This window comes from Danio rerio, chromosome 10 (genome assembly GCF_049306965.1).
Source record: "Danio rerio strain Tuebingen ecotype United States chromosome 10, GRCz12tu, whole genome shotgun sequence".
Lineage (NCBI taxonomy): Eukaryota > Metazoa > Chordata > Actinopteri > Cypriniformes > Danionidae > Danio > Danio rerio.
The window spans coordinates 50,335,286-50,358,414 of NC_133185.1; the positions used below are offsets into that span (position 1 = coordinate 50,335,286).

Here is a 23,129-nt window from a genome sequence, read left to right on the forward strand (position 1 = left end):
ATCAGTGTTGAATACTTGTGTGTCATGTGTTCATTCATTCATTTACTTTCAGTTTAGTCCCTTTATTAATCAGGGGTCACCACTGCAGAAAGAACCACTGAATATTCCAGCATATGCTTTACACAGCGGATGCCCTTCCAGTTGCAACCCAGTAATAGGAAACACCCATACACACTCATTCACACACACACACACACACACATACACTGCGGCCAGTTTAGTTGATCAGTTCCCCTATAGCGCATGTGTTTGGACTGTGGGGGAAACCGGAGCACCCGGAGGAAACCCACACCAACACGGGGAGAACATGCAAACTCCACACAGAAACACCAACTGACCCAGCCGGGACTTGAACCAGTGACCTTCTTGCTGTGATGTGATCATGCTACCCACTGTGCCACCGTGCCGCCTGTGTAATGTGTAATAAATGTTGATTGACAGATTCTCAGAAAGTTCAGGAGTGTAACAGGACCTCTAGAACATCATACACGTCTGTATTCTCACTGAGCTGCTGGCTTGTTTTTAACTCAGTGTTGGGTCAGTCTCAGTTCTGGCTACACTTTTTTAATTGCGTTTAAATGGTTGTCTATATTTTACCCAACGTTATTGTTTTTTTTTTTAAGTGTGTGTGAGTGTGAACCACAGAGCGCTCGTGAGTGTCAGCTCACACACTCTCTTCAGCTTTCTCTGATTTTCATCTAATTATGAGTGTGTGATGAAGAAGACAGACAGACACAACGTCCTCTTCAATCTCGCTGACATGGCTCGCAGTGTCTGTGTGAGTTATGACACATGCACACACACACGCACACACACATTTATTTATATATACATATATATATATATATATATATATATATATATATATATATATATACACACACTCACACACACACACACACACACATACAATCATGCACAAATATACACAAGAGCATACACACACACACTTATGTATATACACACACACACATGCAGAAAGATTTACACACACAGACACACATATACATACACTAATACACAAACACACACACACTCACAAACTCACTCAATTATACAAACACATGTAAACAAATACATTCACACAAACAAACACACACTCATTCAAACTCACTGTGTGTTTGTGTGTGTGTGTGTGTGTATGTATGTATGTCTCCATGCATGCATGTATGCACGCCTGTGTGTGTGTGTGGGGGGGGGTGTATCTATGTTTTTATATATGTGTGTGTGCGTGCGTGTTTGTGTATGAATGTATGTATGTGTGTGTCTGTAAATTTTTCTGCATGTGTGTGTGTGTGTGTGTGTGTGTGTATGTGTGTGTATATATTAAAAAGTGTGCGTGTGTGTGTGTGTTCGTGTGTGTGCGTGTATGCTTGTGTGTGTGTGTTTGTTTGTCTATTGTGTATGAGTGTATGTATATGTGTGTCTGTGTGTGTAAATTTTTCTGCATATGTGTGTGTTTGTGTGTGTGTGTGTGTGTGTGTGTGTGTGTGTGTGTGTGTGTGTGTATATATATATATATATATATATATGAAAGTTTGTGTGTATGTGTGTATGCTTGTGTGTATATTTATGCATGTGTGTGTGTGTGTGTGTGTGTGTGTGTGTGTGTGTGCGTGTGCATGTTTGTTTGTGTGTGTGTGTGTGCATGTGTGTGCGCGTGCGTGTGTGTTCAGGCAGTGCATGTTCTCAGTGTTCCTCCTCCTCCTGTGCTGCTGCTGTTATTGTGGGTCAGTCTCTGCTCTGGAATGTTCTCCTCAGTTCAGCAGAATCACTGCATTGGAATGCTGCTCGCGCCGCCAAACAACAGTGTTGACTTAAAGGGGCAGTTCACTCTGAAATCACCAATCCCTCATCATTTACCCACACTTTACACCTTACAAACCATCACGAGCTTCTCTCTTCTGTAAAACAACACAAGAAGATATTTTGAAGAATGCTGGAAACCTGTAACCATCGCCTTCCATTTGCCACAGAAGTCAATGGTTACCGGTTTTCAGCATTCTTCAAAATATGTTCTTTTGTGATCAACAGAAGAAAGAAACTCAGAAATGTTTATAACCGCTTGAGAGAGAGTAAAAAGTGAGTAAATATACATTTTTTAGTGAGCTGTTCCTTTAAAAGGCCAGAAATGGAGCCGGACTGGAGCTGTGTGCGCTCCTGCTGCCAACATCAAGCCGAAAATCAGCAGATCACAGACGCTGAGGGTTTCCTCTCTCCTCCAGCACTGTTTGTCTGCTCATTAAAGGGGCAGTTCACCCAAACATTACAGTTCTGTCATCATGTACGCGCTCCTTACTTGTTCCAAACCTGAGTTTCTTCCTTCTGATGAACACTAAAGAAGAAAGTCACACCACAGGACATATTTATAGGGTTAGTTCACACGGAAATGAGAAGTGACGCAGTATTCATCCTCCTTCAAGTGTTTTAAACCTTAATGAGTTTCTTCCTTCTATTTAGAAAAACAAAAGAAGATATTTTGAAGAATGGTGAAAACCGGTAACCATTGACTTCTATACTGGGAAAGAGATATACTATGAAAGTCAATAGTTACAGGTTTTCAGCATTCTTCAAAATATCTTCTTTAGTGTTCAACAGAAAAATATGATTGTTTATCATTTTCATTCATTCGCTTTCCTTCTGCACTGTTGCCTCACAGCAAGAAGGTCTCTAGTTCGAGTCCACTGCTGGGTCAGTTGCTTTTGTTCAGACTGAAAATGACGTGATCATATTTGCTCGTCATATTTCTGTGGTGCTTAAAAATACAGTTCACTTAGAAATATTGATGCAAAAATAAATGTCTTTTACTCTTTACTTCTTCCAAACCTGAAAGAATTTAGACAACCGGTAACCACTGACTTCCATTGTATTTGTTTGTTCTACAAAAGAAGTCAATGGTTACCGGTTTCCAACATTCTTCAAAATATCTTCTTTTGTGTTCAACAGAAAAAGAAACTCATAAAGTTGTAAAGCAAGTCAAATATGGCAGTAAAGTTTGCTGAAACACCTTCAATGATGCGGTGTGTCGAGTATTAGCAGGTAAACTAACCCATTAATGATATTCATTTGTTCTATTTTTATGGTGCTTAAAGGGTCAGTTCACACAAAAAATACAAATCCTGTCATCATTCACTCACTCTTCACTTGTTCCAAACTTTCCTGGGCTTCTTTCATCTGTTGAACACAAAAGAAGATATTTTGAAGTATGTTGAAAACCAGTAACCATTGACTTCCATGGTATTTGTTTTTCCTACTATGGAAGCCAGTGGTTACTGCTTTCTAAAATTCTTCAAATGATCTTCTTTTGTGTTCAGCAGATGAAAGCCCACAACAGAAGAACCCGCTCGATGTGCTGCAACAAACGCTTCTCTCTGCTATTTTTGTCTTGTTTCTAGTCTAAATATCAGCAAATTCCTCGATCAGGAAGCATTGTCTGGACAAGTCAAACATTTAGAGCTGATTTCAGAAAGAATGAGTCAACATCAAGAGAGTTTCATTAAAACAAGCAGAATGATCTGATGTCAAAAGGAAAACTAGACTATGTCACCTCCCCCATTGGCAGATTATTTTCATTCATTCATTTTTCTTCACCTTAGTCTCTTTATTCATCTGAGGTCGCCACAGCGGAATGAACCACCAACTAGTCCAGCATGTGTTTTACACAGCGGATGTCTTTATGCAGTGGGAGAGTAAACAGTGAGCTTTAGTGTGTGAACTGTCCCTTTAAATGTGGAGAGAGTAGCGGGTCAGACTGAAGCGCACGCAGGAGAATGCAGTGTGTGTGTGTGTGTGTGTGAGTGTGTGTGACATTGTTAAATGACTGCAGTAGATGGAGGAGGAGGAGGAGGAGGAGGCGGCGGTGACATCGATAGCAGAGAAAGATGAAAAAGCCAAAAGAATCTGAGCAGCTGTTTCCACGGCAACCAGAGCTGAGGAGCAGCAGTCTGACTCCATCCCACACACACACACACACACACACACACACACCGACCGCATGCAGCCACACACACACACAGAGAGAGAGACTGAGAGAGACTGAAGAACACACACACACTCAGAGAGAAAGACTGAAACACACACACACACACACACACACACACACGTACAGAGAGAGAGAGAGACTAGAGAACACACACACACACAAACTGAGAGAGACTGGAGAATTCGTACACACACACACACACACACACACACACACACACACACATCATATTTGTTTGTAATATTATTGTGCTGAGGGCGACACGGTGTCTCAGTGGTGTTGCACTGTGGCCTCACAGCAAGGTCACTAGTTTGAGTCTCGGCTGGGTCAGCTGGTGTGTCTGTGTGGAGTTTGCATGTTCTCCCCGTGTTAGCGTGGGTTTCCTCTGGGCGCTCCGGTTTCCCCCACAGTCCAAACACATGCGCTATAGGGGAACTGATCAACTACACTGGCCATAGTGTATGAGTGTGTGTGTCTATGGGTGTTTCCCAGTGATGGGTTGCAGCTGGAAGGGCATCCACTGTGTAAAACATATACTGGAATAGTTGGAGGTTCATTCTGCTGTGGCGACCCCTGATGAATAAAGGACTAAGCTGAAGAAATATGAATGGATGAGTGATTGAGCTGCATAAAGGGGCAGTTCACCCAAAAATGTAAATTCTCTCCTTTTACTTGTTCCAACCCTTCATGAGTTTCTTTCTTTTTCACAAAAGAAGATATTTTGATGAATGTTGAAAACTGGTAACTATTGACTTCCATAGTATTTGTTTTCTCTGCTATAGAAGTCAATGGTTACCTGTTTCTAACATTCTTCAAAATATCTTCTTTAGTGTTCAGCAGATGAAAAGAGCTCATGAAGTTTAAATATGAGAGTAAAGTTTGCTTAAACACCTTCAATGATGATATAAATTGAATTTTAGCAGGTAAATTAACCCAATGATGATATTTGTCCTATTTTTGTGGTGCGTAAAGGGTCAGTTCACACAAAAAATAAACATTCTGTCATCATTCACTCACTCTTCACTTGTTCTAAACCAGGGATGTCAAAACTCGGTCCTGGAGGGCCGCTGTCCTGCATAGTTTAGCTCTATCTTCCCTCAATACACCTGCCTTGAAGTTTTTAGTATGCCTAGAAAGAGCTTGATTAGCTGCTTCAGGTGTGTTTAATTGGGGTTGGAACTAAAATATGCAGGACACCCCCGCTCTAAACCTTTATGAGTTATCTGTTGAACACTAAATAAGACAATTTGAAGAATGCTAAAAACCAGTAACCATTGACTTCCATAGTATTTGTTTTTTATTCTTTAACATTCTTCAAAATATTTTATTAGTGTTCAATGGAAAAAAAGGAACTCATAAAGGTCTAAAACAAGTCAAATATGACAGTAAAGTTTGCCGAAACACCTTCAATGATGCGGTGGGTCGAGTTTTAGCAGGTGAATTAACCCATTATTGATATTCATTTCTTATATTATTGTGCTGTTTAAAGGGTCAGTTCACACAAAAAATAAACATTCTGTCATCATTCACTCACTCTTCACTTGTTCCAAACCTTTATGAGCTTCTTTCATCTGTTAAACACTAAAGAAAATATTTTGAAAAATGCTGAAAACCGGTAACCATTGACCTCCATAGTATTTGTTTTTCCTACTATGGAAATCAATAGTTACTTGTTATTGTTCAACAGAAGTAAATAAATAAATAAATAAATGAACATAAAGGTTTAAAACACTTGAGGGAGAGTAAATAGCGAGTGTGTTTTTATTTTTGGGGTGAACTGACCCTTGTGGAGCCTGAGATGATCATTGTGAATGGTTACTCCTGATGTTTGACTTCCATAGTATTTGTCTTTTCAGTCTTCAGCATTCTTCAAAATATCTTCTTTAGTGTTCAACAGTAGAAAGAAACTCATCAAGTTGTAAAGCAAGTCAAATATGACAGTAAAGTTTGCTGAAACACCTTCAATGATGCGATGGGTCGAGTATTAGCAGGTAAACTAACCCATTAATGATATTCATTTGTTATATTATTGTGCTGTTTAAAGGGTCAGTTCACAAAAAAAAATACAAATCCTGTCATCATTCACTCACTCTTCACTTGTTCCATACCTTTATGAGCTTCTTTCATCTGTTAAACACTAAAGAAAATATTTTGAGGAATGCTGAAAACCGGTAACCATTGACCTCCATAGTATTTGTTTTTCCTACTATGGAAGTCAGTGATTACTTTATTGTTCAACATGAGAAGAAACTCGTAAAGGTTTAAAACACATGAGGGAGAGTAAATAGCGAGTGTATTTTTATTTTTGGGGTGAACTGACCCTTGTGGAGACTGAGATGATCATTGTGAATGGTTACTCCTGATGTTTGACTTCCATAGTATTTGTTTTTTCATTCTTCAACATTCTTCAAAATATCTTCTTTATTGTTTAACAGTAGAAAGAAACTCATGAAGGTTTAAATATGACAGTAAAGTTTGCTGAAACACCTTCAATGATGCGATGGGTCGAGTATTAGCAGGTAAACTAACCCATTAATGATATTCATTTGTTATATTTTTATGGTGCTTAAAGGGCCAGTTCACACAAAAAATACAAATCCTGTCATCATTCACTCACTCTTCACTTGTTCCAAACCTTTATGAGCTTCTTTTGGCTGTTGAAGACTAAAGAAGATATTTTGAAAAATGCTAAAAACCAGTAACCATTGACCTCCATAGTATTTGTTTTTCCTACTATGGAGAAGAAACTCCTTTAACACACTTGAAGGGGAGTAAATAGTGAGTGTATTTTTGTTTAGGGTGAACTGACCCTTTAAGGCTTATAGACACTCAGATGAGTATTGTGAATGGTTACTCCTGATGTTTGACTTCCATAGTATTTGTTTTGTCCTACTATAGAAGTCAATAGTTACCAGTAGTTCTAACATTTTTCAAAATATCTTCTTTAGTCTTCAGCAGCCGAAATAAAACTCATTAAGGTTTGAAATTACTCAAGGGAGAGTAAATGGTGTGTAAATGTCAATGTTTGCGTGAACTAACCCTTAAATAATGTCATATCGCTTCCAAAACTCCACAATAGCAGTGTTTCCTCATGAAAATGATCAGAGGTGGTGTGTTTCTCCTCCATTTGATCACGTCTCCTTTTCACCTACTCAGCTGACTGTCTTTCTGTTTCATTCATCTGTGTGCGGTGTGTGTGTGTGTGCGCATGTGTGTGTGTGTTTCTCCTTCAGCTCTGGGTTTTGGCGTTCAGTCATGCTCATCAAGACTGCAGATCTATTGTTCTTTCCTCAGCAGCTCCATGCAGTCCTCGCTCCCCCGCCTCCCTCCTTTCTCTCTGCTGGATGATTCCCATGATGTGTTCTTGCCATTGGCGTGGGCCGTACCATTCCTCCGCAGGGGTGAGTACAGTTAAACTCCTTCCCTCCATGGCTTTGTGTTTGATGCTGCTAAAGCATGACATGAAGGGATAGTTCACACAAAAATGACAGTTTACTCACTATTTATACACAAACATCCTTTGTTGGAGATATTTTGAAGAATGGTGGAAAGCGGTAACCATTGACTTGCATAGTAGGACAAGCTAATATTATGGGAGTCAATGGTTACTGGCTTTAAGCATTTTCAAAATGTTTTCTTTTGTGTTCAACAGAGGAAAGTAACTCTTAATGTTTATAAACACGTCAGTGAGAGCACATGTGATTAAGCTTTTATTTTGTAAGTGAACTGGCACTTTGATTGTTATTAAAGGGGCAGTTCACCCAAAAAAAATACATTTACTCGCTATTTAATCTGCAAAAAAGCTTTTCTTATTGAAGTTTTTATCTTGTTTCTACTTCAAATAATCTAAAATACTTAAATCAAGAAGCATTTTGCAGAGAATTCAATAATAATGTCTTGTTTGGGTCAAAATTAAGTGTGTTTCTCTGCAAAACTGCCAGTAAAGTAAGTAAAATAATCTTGTTCTCGCTTTGAAGTTATTATTTCCTTAATTTTACTCATTTTACCAAGTTATTATTTTGCTTTCTTCTCTTAAACAAAAAATGAGATATTCTGAGGAATTTTGGAAACCTGTAACCATTGACTTCCATAATAGAACATAGAGCAAATACTAGCCAATGGTTACAGGCTTCCAGCATTTTTCCAAATATCTTCTTTAGTGTTCAACAGAAGAAACTTTTGTTGTACGAGTGAGTAAATGATGAAAGAATTAAACATTTGAGTGAACTGTCCCTTTAAATATGGCTGAAGTGTGAATCTGACACCCCTGTGCTTCACGCACATGGTACAGTCCGTCTCCTCAGTGTAGTAAAGGGTCTGTATTATTGACTGAGTGTCTTAAGGGCAGAGTCCAGATCTGAACAGCACAGGAATAACAATTATATCACTGCATGAACAAGAAGAGCGCTCAATAAACACACGCAAGCAGATCATTGACAATGCTTTTTTAAAAACACCATCCTTGATGAAAAAATCGATCTATTTATGTAGTTTGAGGTTTGAGGAAATGAAGAAGGGTCACTGACGTTTAGCAGTTCTTTCACTGAGAATGAAACATTTTACTGAGCTGTTCCTCAAAGACACAGTTCACCCTAAAACATTATTTAATTAAAATCATTTACTTGTTATAAATCTTCAGGAGTTTCTGTCTTCTGGTACATAACAAAAGAAGGTATTTTGAAGAATGCTTGAAATCTGTAACCATTGACTTTCATAGTGTTTTTTTCCCTATTAAAGTCAATGGTTTTGGGTTTTTAGCATTCTTCAAAATATCTTCTTTTGTGATCAACAAATAAAGACCACTTGAGGGAGAGAAAATATTTTGGGTGAACTATCCCTTTAAATATGTCCTATGGTGACATAGCAAAAATTAATTGTTTTCATAGTATTTTTTTTCTACTATGGAAGTCAATGGTTACCGGTTTTTAGTTTTATTTTATATATTTTTTGGAAAACTATTTTTCGGTAACCATTGACTACTATTGTAGGGAAAAAAAATAATTCTATGGAAGTCAATGGTTACCGGTTTCCAACATTCTTCAAAATATCTTCTCATGTGTTCAACTGAATAAAGAAACTCATAAAGGTTTAAAACCACTTGAGGTTTGAACAACTTACATTTTAATTTTGTGTGAACTCTCCCTTTTAATATGTCCTATGGTGTGACGTAGCAAAAATGAAGAAAAACAATAACACAAATAACATGAGAGCGCTTTATCTTTATGTTTGGACACTTATCTTCATACAGTGCAATATATTTAAAGGGCCAGTTCACCCAATAATGACTATTTACTCAACTGTTAACTCTCCCTCTATCTGGTATGAGTTTCATCTGAACACACACAAAAAAAAAAACATATTTTGAAGAATGTTGAAATCCTTTAACTATTGACTTCCATAGTATTTTTTTATTTAAATTTTTTTTTGTCTACTATGGAAGTCAATGATTACCGGTTTTTAGCTTTCTTCAACATATGTTTTTTTTTAATTCTGTGAAACACAAAAGAAGATTTTTTGGAAAAATCGGTAACCATTGACTACTATAATAGGAAAAACGAATTCTATGGTAGTCAGTGGTTACCGGTTTCCAACATTCTTCAAAATATCTTTTTTTTTTGTTTTGTTAAACTGAATAAAGAAACTCATAAATGTTTGAAACCACTTAAATGTTAATTTTATTCTCCCTTTAAATATGTCCTATGGTGTGACAGCAAAAAGGAATTTTTTCCAGAGTATTTTTTTTTCTACTATGGAAGTCAATGGTTACTGGTTTTTAGTTTTCTTCAACATATGATGTTTTTTTTTTTTTTTTTCTGTGAAACACAAAAGACGATTTTGGGGAAAAATCTGTAACCATTGACTATATTATGGTAGGAAAAACTAATTCTATAGAAGTCAATGGTTACCGGTTTTCAACATTCTTCAGAATATCTTCTTTTGAGTTAAACTGAATAAAGAAACTCATGAATGTTTGAAACCACTTAAATTTCAATTTAACTCTCCCTTTAAATATGTCCTATGGTGTGACGCAGCAAAAATGAAGAAAGAAGAATAATAAGCAAACAACATGAGAGCGGTTTATCATAATGTTTGGCCATTTATCTTCATATAGTGCAAAATATTTAAAGGGCCAGTTCACCCAAAAATGACAACAAACCTTTATGAGTTTCTTTCATCTGTTGAACACACAAAAGAAGATGTTTTTAAGAATGCTGAAAACCTGTAACCATTGACTTCCATAGAATTTGAATTTATACTTGATTTATATGGAAGTCGATGGTTACAGGTTTTTAGTTTTCTTCAACACATCATCTTTTTTTATTCTGTTTAACACAAAAAGAATTTCTGTAACCATTGACAACTATAGTAGGAGAAACTAATTCTATGGAAGTTAATGGTTACCGGCTTTCAGCATTTTTCAAAACATCTTCTTTTATGTTTACCTAAATAAAGAAGCATTTCTGCAGTGAACTAATATGAATGTTTGTGATGAGAGTGAAAGTGCAGATCATGAGTGTATAATGAAGGATCAGCATCTGTCTCCTCATGACCTGCAGCTGAATCAGGCTTTAACCTGACACCGAACGCTGCGTTGCCAGATTGCAGTACATCTGTTTCACAGCTAACACACACACTCTGATGCTGCTGCTGCTGGATATTCAGAAATCGTTGAGGAAATCAGACGTGTTTGAGGGATTTCTGTCCAGTGTCCGTCAGATATAAACACTCAACGGCTCATACATGATTTAAAGACGCAGCTGGAAGGGCATCCGCTGTGTAAAACATACGCTGGATAAGTTAGTGGTTCATTCCGCTGTGTAGACCCCAGATTAATAAAGGGACTAAGCCGAAAAGAAAATGAATGAATAAATGAACATACACTCACATACCCAATACTGGGTCAAGTAAATAAACTGAATGTTGGGTTAAAGTACACTTAAACATTGTTGAGTATCTGAATGATAATTTTTAACCCAATGGTTGGGTTTGTTCACATTTAACCCACAAATGAGTTAAAACAACCCAGCATTTATTTAGTGTTCAGAGTCACACCATCCTTCAAATATCATTACATGCTAATTTAAATCCATATAAGTTGTAATAATATATATATATATATTGGGTTAAACACAAACACACTCAATGTTGGGTTAATTACATTTAAACAACATCAATTCTGGGAATTTAATTACAATTTAACTGATAGTTTTTAACCCAACTGTTGGTTTTGTCTATATTTGACCCAAAATAACGCAATAATATTAAGCAACTAAGGGCAGCATGGTCGCGCAGTTGGTAGCGCTGTCACCTCACAGCAAGATGGTCGCTGCTGGGTCAGTAAGTGTTTCTGTGTGGAGTTTGCATGCTCTCCCCGTGTTGGTGTGGGTTTCCCCCACAGTCCAAACACATGCGCTATAGGGGAACTGATCAACTAAACTGACCCTAGTGTATGAGTGTGTGTGTGTGAATTAGTGTGTATGGGTGTTTCTCAGTCATGGGTTGCAGCTGGAAGGGCATCCGCTGTGTAAAACATATGCTGGATAAGTTGGTGGTTCATTCCTCTGTGGCGATCCGAGATTAATAAAGGGACTAAGCTGAAAAGAAAGTGAATGAATTATGCAACTAATATAATGTATTTGACATTCACTCAATATATACTCAACACTGGGTCAAATACCCTAACCCTCACTCAATGTTGGGTTATTTAGATTAGATTACAATGTTTAATCCCACATTAGATTATGCTAGCCCAGCATTGTTTAAAGAGTATTATACAGTATTAAACACTCATTATAATGCATGATCATTAGTAATGTTGGGATCAGTTGTGCTGCTTCATATTTCTGATATATTTGATCTTTCAGGATTCAGAGATGAACTCAACTATCTTTGTTTGGAGCAGAGCCTTTAAGCGTAACATTATAAATGCCTTCAGTTTTCTCATTTGATTAATTTAACGCAGCATTAATGAATAACAGTGTTAATTAAAAGAATAATAATCTCACTGACACCTCACCTCTGAACGGTGTAGTGTTTTACAGTCCTCTAACTGTAAATTACTCACTTTTTAATCATTTTTCAAAAAGAAAAACATGAAGGAAACCCAGCAGGTGTGAAACTGCAGTGGCTTGTCAGTGGAATAATAGCATTAACAGCGGCTGCCTGCCAAGCGCTTCTGACTGAGCATTTATATAGCGCTGCCACTGGGCACCATGTTGGCTCAAAGGCCTTCAGTCCTCACTGTAAATCCTTTTGATGAATGTAACAATATGATCCTCTGGAGCCAAAATGGTGGACAACCTCTTATCATGTTTACTGTTTAATCATCAATCAACACATTTTATTCTCATGATATTATGCTAACTAAATCAAAAATTAACACCTTTTTTGAGAATGTTTGGAGCTTATTTTTTATAGTTTGACAGAGAGAGTGAATGATTATTTTTATTTATGAGTTTTAGTTTTTGTTTGTCAAATGTGTGTTTTATGGTGTAAACTGCAGATGATGATAATTACAATTTTAAAAATAAAAATGTTGTCATGTGGAGCATTTGTTCATAACATAACCAAAATTCTCCTGTTTTCAGACATGTCTTTTATTTTAGACAACGCAATGTTTACCTAAATATTCCTAATATTAACTTTCCTTCAGCTTAGTCCCTTTATTTATCAGAGGTCACCACAGCGGAATGAACTGCCAACTATTCCAGCATATGTTTTACACAGCGGATGCCCTTCCAGCTGCAACCCAGTACTGGGAAACACCCATACACACTCATTTTCTCACACACACACACGATTAAATATATCACAGTTTCCACAGAAATATGAAGCAGCACAACTGATCCCAACATAATGATCATAAATGCATAATGAGTGTATAATACAGTATAACACACTCCACAAAAGTAATTTAAATTGAACAAAAATAACCCATCATTGAGTGAGGGTTAGGGTATTTGACCCAATGTTGAGTATATAGTGAGTGCATGTAAAACACATTATACTTGTTGCATGCACTTTTTTTTCGGCTCAGTCCATTTATTAATCAGGGTTCGCCACAGCGGAATGAACCACCAACTTATCCAGTATATGTTTTACACAGCGGATGCCCTTCCAGCTGCAACCCATCACTGGGAAACACCCATACATATTCATTCACACACACACACACACACACTCATACACTACGGCCAATTTAGTTGATCAGTTCCCCTATAGCGCATGTGTTTGGACTGTGGGGGAAACCGGAGCATCCGGAGGAAACCCAAACCAACACGGGGAGAACATGCAAACTCCACACAGAAACACCAACTGACCCAGCCGGGACTCAAACCAGAGAACTTCTTGCTGTGAGGCCACAGTGCAACACCACTGACACCACCGTGTCACCCTATATTACTAATATATAATATTAATTAACTAAATAAAGTTTGATATTTTGGTGAAATAACCCTTGAAATTTTAAGATCTAAACAATATTGAATTTTTATTTATTTTGGAAAACAGAAATGATAATAAACTAAATGGCAACAAAGTGGCTCAGTGGTGTTGCACTGTGGCCTCACAGCAAGGTTGCTGGTTTGAGTTGCTGCTGGGTCAGTTGGTGATTCTGTGTGGAGTTTGCATGTTCTCCCCGTGTTGGTGTGGGTTTCCTCCGGGTGCTCCGGTTTCCCTCACAGTCCAAACACATGCACTATAGGGGAACTGATCAACTAAATTATCCATAGTGTATGTGTGTTTGTGAATGAGTGTGTATGGGTGTTTCCCAGTGATGGGTTGCAGCTGAAAGGGCATGCCCTGTGTAAAAACATATGCTTGATAAGTTGGTGGTTCATTCCGCTGTGGCAGCCCCTAAAGGGACTAAACCTGAAGGAAAATGAGGAAAAAATATAAAATAAATCGCTAATCCAAATGTCAAACTCAAAAAGAGAATGGACATTTTAAAAGTAAATGCTTTTAAATATGAAAAAGTACAATAACAATACAAAAATCACAAAAGATGATGATATATTTGTGATGTAAAAATTGTTTGTTTATTTTTTGATCAATTAAATGTATTGTAAATGACTATTTAACATCAATAAAGGAGGCTTATATATATATATATATATATATTTATGAAGAGTTCAGATGCAAAAACCTCTAAGTGCCATCTGAAATAAACATTTTTCTCAGCCTCCTTTGTTTATGTTGAGATATTTTGCTTTAAAGACCTGGAAAAGGACTTATTCTTTGACATAAAAGTAATATCACAGAACACACAGAAGCCTGATTGACATGCTCATTTTAGAGGAAACTTTCAGATGGCACAATAATGAATATTTTACATTACTGGGAGAGTTCAGGATTGAGGTAGACATTGATAAAATACAAATTAATGGGTAATATGAATAATACTCTGTATAATGACTGTTTTTACATTACTGTGAGGGTCTAGAAGGGATACAGCTGCGGATACTTACACCAATATGGCATAAATGTTGTGTGACTGCACAACAATAATGGATATTTTACATTAGAGGATTGGAATTGGGGTAGACATTCATAAAATACAATTTAATATGTAATCTAATAAATAATACTTACTTTAATTACTGTATTTATATTACAGTGATGGTTGGGGTATAGGCTTAGCGTTATTAAAATACTATTCATGTAAAATTTAATGAAAAATATGAATAATTCTTGTTACTTCTGACCGTGGCTGTATAGGAACAATAATTTATATATATGAAGAGTTCAGATGCAAAAACCTGTAAATGCCATCTGAAAGTTTCCTCTAAAATGAGCATGTTAATTAGGCTTCTGTGTGTTCAGTAATATTACTTTTATGTCAAGGAATAAGTCTTTTTCCAGGTCTTTAAAGCAAAATATCTCAACATAAACAAAGGAGGCTGAGGAAAATGCTCATTTTAGAGGAAACTTTCAGATGGCATTTACAGGTGTTTGCATCTGAACTCTTCATATATATAAATTATTGTTCCTATACAGCCACGGTCAGAAGTAACAAGAAATATTCATAATATTCATTAAATTTTACATTAATTAGTATTTTAATAACGCCGACTATTCCCAGAGATGGGTTGTGGCTGGAAGGGCATCCGCTGCGTAAAAACTTGCTGGATAAGTTGGCAGTTCATTCCGCTGTGGCGTCCCCGGATTAATAAAGGGACTAAGCCGACTAGAAAATGAATGATTGAATAACGCCGACCCTATACCCCAACAATCACAGTAATACGGTAATTAAAGTAAGTATTATTTATAAGATTACCTATTAAATTGTATTTTATGAATGTTCCAATCCCAATCCTCACAGTAATGTAAAATATCCATTATTGTTGTACAGTCACACAACATTTCTGCCATATTAATGTGAATATCCACAGCTGTATCTCATCTAGACCCGCACAGTAATGTAAAAACAGTAATTATACAGAGTATTATTCATATTATATATTAGATTACCCATTAAATTGTATTTTATCAACGCCTACCCCAACCCTGAACTCTCCCAGTAATATCAAATATTCATGATTGTTGTACAGTCTCACAAATATGATGCTATATTAATGTGAATATCCACAGCTGTATCTCATCTAGACCCTCACAGTAATGTAAAAACAGTAATTATACAGAGTATTATTCATATTATTTATTAAATTAACTATTAAATAGTTTTTTTATTCACACCTACCTTAACCCTAAACCCAATCCTCACAGTAATATTCATTACAGAGTAAAAATATTCATTATTGTTGTTTAGTATCTTAAAAATTATCAATATTGATGTGAGTATCTGCAGCTGTATCCCTTCTAGACCCTCACGGTAATGTAGAAACAGTAATTATACATACATGTTATTTATATTATTTATTAGATTACCCATTAAACTGTATTTTATTAATGTCTACCGCAACCCTCCCAGTAATGTAAAATATTCATTATTGTTGTATAGTGTCACAAATATGATGCTATATTGATGTGAGTGTCCGCAGCTGTATCTCATCTAGACCCTCACAGTAATGTAAAAACAGTAATTATACAGAGTATTATTCATATTATTTATTAGATTACCCATTAAATTCTATTTTATTAACGTCTACCCAAACCCCAACCCTTTCAGAGATGTAAAATATTTATTTTTATTGTTGTACATTCACAAAAATTGTGCTATATTGATGCGAGTATCCGCAGCTGTATCTCTTCTAGACTTTAACCTGTGTGTGTATTGTTAATCTAGCACAGCACAATCGTCGCCCTCCCCCTTCTTCTTCGCTCGATCTCTCGGCGCTCCGTTACTCCGGCCTCGCGTTCGGGAAGTCAGTCAGCTGGGGAGGGCGACGACAAAAAGAGAGAAAGAAAGAGAGAAAGAGCGAACGACAGAACGAAAGAAAGCGAGCAAGAAAGAGAAAAACGGCCCCTCTTTCTTCCGACAGAGCAGCTCCTCCATCCCATGATCTCATGAATAAATTATAGCGACTCATTGTGCAACAGAGGGAGGAATGCGGTGGAGCTGAGCAGCAGAACAACCGCGACTTTCAGGATTTACACAAAAACACCGCATTAAAACACGCTCATGCTGGACGATCGAGAGCCAAGGCCGATTATACCGATACATCCGGATACATTGGCGGATGATATGATCCAATTTGAGCGGTTTTAACGTCTTCGCGCGGTTTCCGATTTCTGAGGTAACCGAGAAAAGAAGCGCACGGCACGTTTTTATCTACGGTAACCCCGCGAGGATTGAAGCAGATCTCGATCGCTCATTTCTGATCCATATTTCGAGGGGATTTTCCTGCCGAGGAAGGCCGAAAGCGGACTCCCATCCAGCCGGACACATCAACCTCGGGCAGCCGGAGTGGAAGGTGAGGTGCTCGGCGGAGCTGCGTGTGCGCGCCCGCTGTAATCTCCGCTTCTCTTTATCCCTCTGCAATGTGTTTTTATACGTGATTTTGATGTTTAACGTTACCTAACACGCCATATGTTTGATCCCCGACATCATTTGGTGATTTAGATAGTCCTTTGCTGCTTTTCTTCGCTAAAGCCAAATCAATAATAATGTTATAAACATACATATAACGTTACTGTGTGTAATGGACTATAGATGTACTACAGAGAAATATTATCCTGATACACCGTTTAGTGAGCGTGTATTGTACATTTGAGTGCTTTTAAAATGACTGCATTGCTTAATGCATGCTCTTTTACACTGTGGTTGTTTTCTGAAATATGTGTGAATATCTCAGTTGGAGCTGCTCACTCTCAGTCTTTCTCAATGCTAGCATGATTATAATCTAATGAGAGTGAGATGTATTGCATTAAACAGCAGCAGCAGCGTAGATTTTATTGCATCAACTGTTTGTTAAAAGCATTTCAGTCTTTCAGGGTATTTGTGAACCTATTTGTTGTGAATGCTAGACCCATTGCACATTGGTAGTGGTGGTATCATCATCATCATCAGGGTGTTAGATATGTGATCTAATGCATGTTTTTCTTTCTTCATTGGGATCTGAGATGAAACCCAGTTGCTCCACATACACCGGCCAGCATGGGAGGGGGGTTTTGCCTTGCGCATCACAATACCTTTTGCATTAGCATCATGATAGAGCGCTCCACCCAGATGCTTTACATATTGGCAGCACCTACAGGCAGGTTGGTGGAGGCGTTGAGGCCGGTCACACACAGCAGGTGAGGTGGACAGATGGAGAAGGTGGTGCACAAACCTCACTCTCTCTCTCTCTGTGTGTGTGTGTGTTTGTGGGTCACAGACCAGGTAGCCGACAAATACCCCTCTGCCCATCCCCAGGGGTCACAGCATGGCCACAGATTGCAGATTTTTGTATTTTTGGGCCTCATTTGCATGAGGTGTCTCATTCTGACACAGCGCCGGTGATAGATCACTCAATTATGATAAGGACCTCCACCATCTGGACTAACAGCATCAGGACTCTGACGTTGGTTGGGTTTTTATAGAAGTGATGACATCATTAGTTATCGTCATTACTAGGGCTGGAAAGAACTGCTTGTTTGTCTGTGATTTACACGTTATGCATGTACGTTTAGTCATTCAGAGTGACTTACAACCGAGTCACAATTGAATTGCAATTGACAAGATGACTTGTATATTTAAAATGAATTCATAATTTTAAATTTTTGGGATTATTAGGGAGTATCTCCATTTAATAAACAAATGATGAGCATAGATGAATGCAATTGAACAACAATACAAATGAGCCCTGTTTTGCAGGTTTCTATGCAATCGAAAAGTATTGAGGCACATAAATTAAATAATCATACACTCAAAAGATGACGTTTGTCTGAACTACTTATTTAAAATGAGCTAAAACGGGGGCTGAACAATAATGATATATATTTATTTATCAGTTGTTTATGCTTTCAGATTTATTAAAGTATCCCAACAATGACTGAAGCCTTAAAAATGAGAGGGTCTGTTAAATAGCGTAATTTATTTTCAGTGGCCGATTATTTTTTTTGCAGCCAAAAATTCTGTGCGTCTGTAATATTATAACACTTCTAGATTCCCATTTTTGTACATTTCTGCTTTGTGATTGGCTTTTAATTCAGCATAGAGTAAAAAGATTCAGAGCCTGTCGGTGCAATAGCCTAGTGGTTAGCGCACCAACATATGGTGCAATAGCACGTCAGGGCGTCGCGAGTTCGAATCCCTGCTCGAGGACATTTCCCTACCCTACCCCCTCTCTCTCTCCCACTGCGCTTCCTGTCTCAATACTGTGCTATCTAATAAAGGCAAAAAGGCCAAAAATAAATCTTAAAAAAACAACAACAAAAAAAGATTCAGAGGTTATCATTGTTATCTACATAAATGTTGTCCTAATTTGATATAATACCGTTTATCGGCTCAGCCCTACCTAAATTGACACAATTGTTGATATTTTTTTTTTGGTACAATTTAATTGTTTTATGCTCAAACCGCTTAAATTTGCAAAAAACGAATAGGTTAACCTAATTATATATAATATACAAATGACGAGCATGGATGAAAAGAAATGAACAATAATACAAATGAGCCCTGTTTTGTGCTTTTCTGTGCAATGCGAAAGTATTGATGTACAGAAATGAAATAATCATACACTCAAAAGATGACGTTTGTTCAAACTACTTAAGTAAAATGAGCTGAAACTAGGGCTGGGTGATATGGCAAAAATACTATCTCGATTAATTCTTTAACATAATGAAATATATTTCGACATCAGTTGTTTACGCTTTCAGATTTATTAGAGTATCCCAACAATGACTGAAGCCACAAAAATGAGAGGGTCTGTTAAATAGCGTAACCTATTTTCGGTGGCCGATTATTGTTTGCAGCCAAAAATTTAATGCATCTGCAATATCAACAACACACTTCTAGATTCCCATTGTTGCACATTTCTGTTGTGTGATTGGCTTTTAGATCAATATAGAGTAAAAAAATCCAGAGTTTATCATCATCAACATAAATGTTATCGCAAATATACCGTTTATCGGCTCAGCCCTAGCTGAAATGACACAATTCTTGATTTTTTATATTTTTTGGGACGCTTGAATTGTTTTATGTTCAATCCACTTAAATTTGTAAAAACTAAACGGTTAACTTAATTCCATTAATTATACAAATGACGAGCATGGATAAATGCAGTTGAACAACAATACAAATGAACCCTGTTTTGCAGTTTTCTATGTAACCTAAAAGTATTGATGTACAGAAATTAAATAATCATACACTTAAAAGTGGACGTTTGCTGTTTGTTTGTTCAAATTGCTTATTTAAAATCAGCTGAAACTAGGGCTGGACGATATGACAAATATGCAATCTTGATTAATTCTTTTTCCATATTGAACAATAACAATATGTATTTCGATATCAGTTATTAATGCTTTCAGATTTAAAAGAGTATGCCAATAATTACACAAAAATGAGAGGGTCTAAATAGCATAACCTATTTTTGGTGGTCGATATAATTTTTTTAGTGCATCTGCAATATCAATAACACACTTCTAGATTCCCATTGTTGCACATTTCCACTGTGTTTTAGATCAGTATAGAGTAAAAAACTCCAGAGCTTTTTATTTTCAACATAAATTTTATCATCATTTAACATAATATAGTTTGTGGGCTCAGCCCTAGCTGAAACAACACAATTCTTAATTTTTTTTGGGACAATTTAATTATTTTATGTTCAATCCACTTAAATTTGTAAAAACGATTAGGTTAACTTCCATATAATATACAAATGACGAGCATAGATGAATGCAAATTGATTACAAGTAGTGCTTTTCTATACAATCGAAAAGTATTGAGCTAAAGAAATTAAATAATCATTTAAACTACTTATTTAAAATGAGCTGAAACAACAAAGTTCTTTTTTTGAAAGCTTAATTATGTTCGATCTGCTTATATTTGTAAAAACAAATAAATCGACTTAATTCCATCATGTTGTCCCACTGCAAATCAGTTGGGTTGAACCCAGCATATTTTACAATGAATGTAAAATAACACTATAAATAAATACAAGTTTACAGCCAACTTAAGTTAGCTTGAAATCTCACACATTCACAGGTTTTAATAAGGCATCTTCAACTCTGTTAGTGTTAAACTTTGCGATGAATCTACAAATCACATTCTGAATTATGATGGCTGGTTATTATAATCCAAACTCGACATCATGCGATGTTACAGATTAGCACGTTTCAGTATTGATGTTGAAGAGCTAATCTTCATAATTATTTAAAGTTCCTGTGAAGCGCTTTGAAATGTGCATATTTTTATTTGATGTTTGTTGTAATCTCAATTGAAACCCATTGAGAGGGCGGGGTATATAGTAGCTCCTCCCCTTTTTAAAAGGCAGCCAATCATGTCTGGTTATTATCACAGCTCTGCTAGTGAGAGTGGTTGAGCTCAAGTGCATCAAATGAAAAACCAATGAGAAGAAGAGGGTGGGGCATGTCAGACACTAGAGAGCATTTGATTGGTCAGAAGATTTGTAAGAAACCGAAGTGTATGGCGACGTCAAAAAAAGCATTGATCCATTTAGTTGTGACAAACTTCAAGATTTGGATGTTTATATCAGGCTTTTATCTTCTAGATGCAAATAGGATCATTGTTTTGTAGCACACTGGATTATAGATATTCTTAAGGGCTAACATGCCGAGACTAGTATTTATAAAACGTTATTTTAATTCCACTGGACCTTTAACTCATGTGCTGTGTGTGTCGAGGAAATGTTTACTAAAAGCACTTGTGGTCGGGAGGGAGATGGTCAATAATTGATGGTATTGTCGAGTCAAGCTCCGCCGCTGAAGATGAGTGTCGTGGCTTTGTGTCGCCGCTCTCTGGGGATTCAGGACTAAGCTTAATATTATTAAATGTGCTCAGAGTATGAACAGAGCTTCGGCAGTGTTATTGGGTCATATTTGTTGACAAAAGCGTTCAGATTGAAGCTGCAGATTGAAACTGGATGAATAAAAGCAGTAAAATGAAATTTTTTCAATTTATATTATTATTATGATAAAAGTCTTGTAGAACTTGTAAATAAATCTAAAGTTTAATCTTTAAATGATAGCAAGGCTTTTAATTATTATTTCTTTTTTAGCATTTTTTACTAATCCTATAAACATGTGTTAATATCCTTCAACTCAATGCATTTTTGTGTTGTCGATACAGGATTTCGATACCAATCAGTACTGACATTTTAAAGACGTAAAAAAATTGAGCACATTTTTACACAGGGCCAATTTGTGTTCACTTTCTCAACAGAAATGATTGTGATTGGCCGTGACGATCATCAGTTCACCATGTGAACATGATGGCAAATCAGCGCTGTTTAAGAATGTGCTCAACAGCGCTCAATTGTTTTTAAAACTTCAGTTTTGGTATTAAACTCCAGTGTTGTGATCACATATAACCTAATTGTATATAAAAATTGTGACAACAATACATAACTAATACTGTAAAATGAAATTGTTGGTATTTTTCTTTTTACGTTTTTGCATGTTATGGTGAAATTTTACAATATTATATGTTTTTTAGCTGTTAAAATGAATGTAATTATTATAAATATTATGATACTTTTTTTGTTTATATTTATTGTTATTACTAATACTAATAAATAAAACCACACTAGATAAAATAATTTATATTTTGTAGTCACAATTGAAATGTGAAATAGTTTGATGCATTTAAAGGAACAGTTCATCAAAAATATATTTTATTATCAATTAATCACACTCAAGTGGTGCTATATTTTTACATGTTTAGTTTTTCTTTCATCCATGAAAAGGATATTCTGAAGAATGTTGGAAAAATGCAGCCATTGACATTGAAATAGGAGCAGAAATACTCTGGAAGTCAATGGCTGTTTTTCCCACATTCTTCAGTATATCTTTCTTTGTGTTCAACAGAAACTTAAACAGGTTTAGAACACGAGAGTAAATGATGACAGAAGTTTATTTTTGGCTGAACTAGCTCTTCAAATAATAAGTTATAAAAGCTGCATCACCCCATTAATGCTTTTCTCTTTTGCAAATATGAATGTGAGCATCAGGATCATCATGTGGATCAAGTCTTCTCTTAAATCAGGCTCTGTTTGTTAGTGTACTGGCATACTTTTTTGTTATTTTGATGCACAAAAGTGTGTAATCAGCAATGCATCTGGTGCACTTTTCATTTGATATTTCTAGCAGACTTCTCTCTCTGAATTCTTCAATCAAATAATGAGTTTATTTCACCATTAAGCCATCTACACTGGGATTTTCCATAAATTTATAGTATTTTCCCCATCAAATCTCCATCCACATGAAAATGCACTGTGATTTAATATTATATAGAAGATTAAACTAACCAATATATGTGCTGAAGCCTCTGTTCTTAATCATTACATTTACAGAACAATATCGAGATAGTGTTAAGTACTATAAAACAGTAATGAGAAGCAGATGATCTTATTTTATTTATCCCTACAAAAGCCTAGTCGACACATTATGTGATAAAATACCCACACTACTTGCACACAGTAATGTGTATTAGTGCATCTTGCTTATTGCATATTAATTCTGTAATATAATTTCAGCATTTTTTTTATCTGCACCGTTAAGCTTGGCTTCATACATTCTTAAAATGATA

The 23,129-nt window shown here is 36.3% G+C and overlaps 1 protein-coding gene across 3 annotated transcripts in view; it reads left to right on the plus strand.

The window, feature by feature from the left end:
* The first annotated feature begins 16,367 nt into the window (after positions 1 to 16,367).
* The window catches only part of zmiz2 (zinc finger, MIZ-type containing 2), a 96,964-nt gene continuing 90,202 nt past the window's right edge, over positions 16,368 to 23,129 (plus strand). For all 3 annotated transcript variants that reach the window (XM_073915289.1, XM_005155481.6, XM_002663667.7), the window contains exon 1: positions 16,368 to 16,854. The gene's annotated coding sequence lies outside the window, so the exon portion shown is untranslated. The remainder of the gene's footprint in view (positions 16,855 to 23,129) is intronic.